This window comes from Pseudonaja textilis, chromosome 3 (assembly GCF_049901715.1).
Source record: "Pseudonaja textilis isolate UNSWEBS1 chromosome 3, rPseTex1.2, whole genome shotgun sequence".
NCBI classification, from domain to species: domain Eukaryota; kingdom Metazoa; phylum Chordata; class Lepidosauria; order Squamata; family Elapidae; genus Pseudonaja; species Pseudonaja textilis.
In genome coordinates this window covers 25,247,820-25,250,154 of record NC_141992.1, presented here as the reverse complement: position 1 = coordinate 25,250,154, position 2,335 = coordinate 25,247,820, and positions in this window count along the sequence as shown.

The window sequence follows — 2,335 nt, the reverse complement described above, 5'->3', positions numbered from 1 at the left end:
CACAAAAAGAGTTCTCCACTCCTCTACTTGTTGCAGAATACCTTATGCCACCAGACTTGAAATTCTAGACCTAGAAAATCTAGAACTATGCCGCCTTCGGTCCGATCTAAGTATAGTATATAAAATCATACATTGCAATGTCCTACCTGTCAATGAATACTTCAGCTTCAACCATAACAATGCAAGAGATACAATACAATACAAAAGATACAACAGATACAAAGTCATGGTTAACCGCACCAAACTTGATTGCAGGAAATACGAGTTCAGCAACAGAGTGGTCAATGTTTGGAATACTCTACCTGACTCTGTGATTTCTTTCCCAAACCCCAAAAACTTTAACCTTAGACTGTCTGCTATTGACCTCACCCCTTTCCTAAGAGGTCTGTAGAGGGCGTGCATAAGTGCACCAACGTGCCTACCGTCCCTGTCCTATTGTTTCTTTTTATTTTTCTTATATATATCCATTTCATGTATTCATAACTATGTTATACTTATACCTGTTATTTTATAATCGCTTGACAAAATAAATAAAAAATAAAATAAACCTCCTAGTGGTCTCAAGGACTCTCTAAAAGAACGCAAATGACCAGTTGTCTGCAATGAATATAAATCCTTCCATTCCCCACCATCCAGTCGGAGATGAGGAAACTTTTTGAATGAGAAGTGAAAAGTCTTCAAAGAAAAACAAGAAAGCCCAGTTGCCTACTGAAAAAGCATCTTTGGAACTTCCACAACCTGGAATTTTTTTTAGATGACTCAAAGTTGATATTTCTAGCCAATGTGAGAAAAAGTAAGTGGGTACTCAGGAAGCAGCATCTGCAATGCATCCAGAGCATAATTTCCTAAACTGTGAGGTGTATCTCCTTTGGGGAGTGCAGAAAATAAATCCACTTTTCCCAAAGTTTTATTGTATTGTTTTCATTCTTACTTGTGTTCGTTCATGTTGGAGTTTTTATGGGAAGTGTGTACATTAGAGCTACACTAAAGGGAGATGTGATGGCAAAAAGTTTAGGAACTACTGATCTAGAGGGAGACCAGGCCCTGGGGCAGTGCCCCTTATTTCCCAAGTATTTTGAAAGAAATCCATACCTAATTACTCCCCTTATTCTGTCCCTTGCAAATTTTCCCAGAAAACTTGAAAGCAGCAGCTCATTGTGTAAATTACAAGGCTTTGGCTGAGTTGCTCCTTGTTTTCTAACTAATTTTACATGGAGCACAGATAGTCTTCGAATTACAACAGTTCGTTTAGTGACCGTTCAAAGTTACAACGGCACTGAAAAAAGTTATTTATGACCGGCTTTCACATTTACGACTGTTGCAGCATCCCCATAGTTATGTGATCAAAATTCAGATGCTTGGCAACTGACTCATGTTTATGGCCATTGCAATATCTTGGGATAGGATCCCCTTTTGAGACCTTCTGACAATCAAAGTCAATGGGGGAAGCCAGATTCACTTAACAATGATTCACTTAACAACGGTTGCAAGAAAGGTCGTAAAATGGGGCAAAAGTATGCTGGATGCTCTTCAGCGGCTAAGAAGATACTCCAGAGAGTTATAAACACAGCACAAAATATCACTGGTTGCTCTCTTTCCTCTTTGGAAGAGATTGTGAAGACCAGATTCCTCTAGAGCACTAAAAATCACCACAGAAAGTTCTCATCCTGGACACTCATATTTTGATATGTTACCATCAGGGAGGCGTTATAGGTATCTTAAAATGAGGACTAATAGATTGAGAAACAGTTTCTTTTCCAAGGCAGTAATTGTCTTGAATTCAAACAGTGCATTTGTGATTTAGTCCTACTATTATTATTATTATTATTATTATTATTATTATTATTATTATTATTATTATTATTATTATTATTATTATTACTATTATTACTATTATTATTATTATTATTAAATTATTTTAAGTTTTAAGCTCTGTAGTGTGATTGTGATGTGGTGTTTGGGGCACTGCGATGGAGTAGCTTTCAAATTTCATTGTATTCGTGGAATGCAATGACAATATAAGTATTCTATTCTATTCTGTTAACAATGTCTCGCTTAACAAGATAAATTTGGGGTTCCACTGTCGTCGTAAGTCGATGCCTACCTGTACGTCCAAGAGGGGGGGCACCATCTACAACGAAGCATCCTCCGGGCCCGGGGAACGTGCCTAAAAGGGAGCGAGAGGGGCGGCGCAAGCAATACGAAAGGAATCGCGAAAGCAGGGAAATTTCCCGCCGTCCGCCCAGCGAGAGGCCCCTCTTCGGCTCCACCTCGAACGAGGACGGGCCACGCCGGGGCCGCCTATAAGAAAGCTGAGCGCCGACGCGGGGGGGTT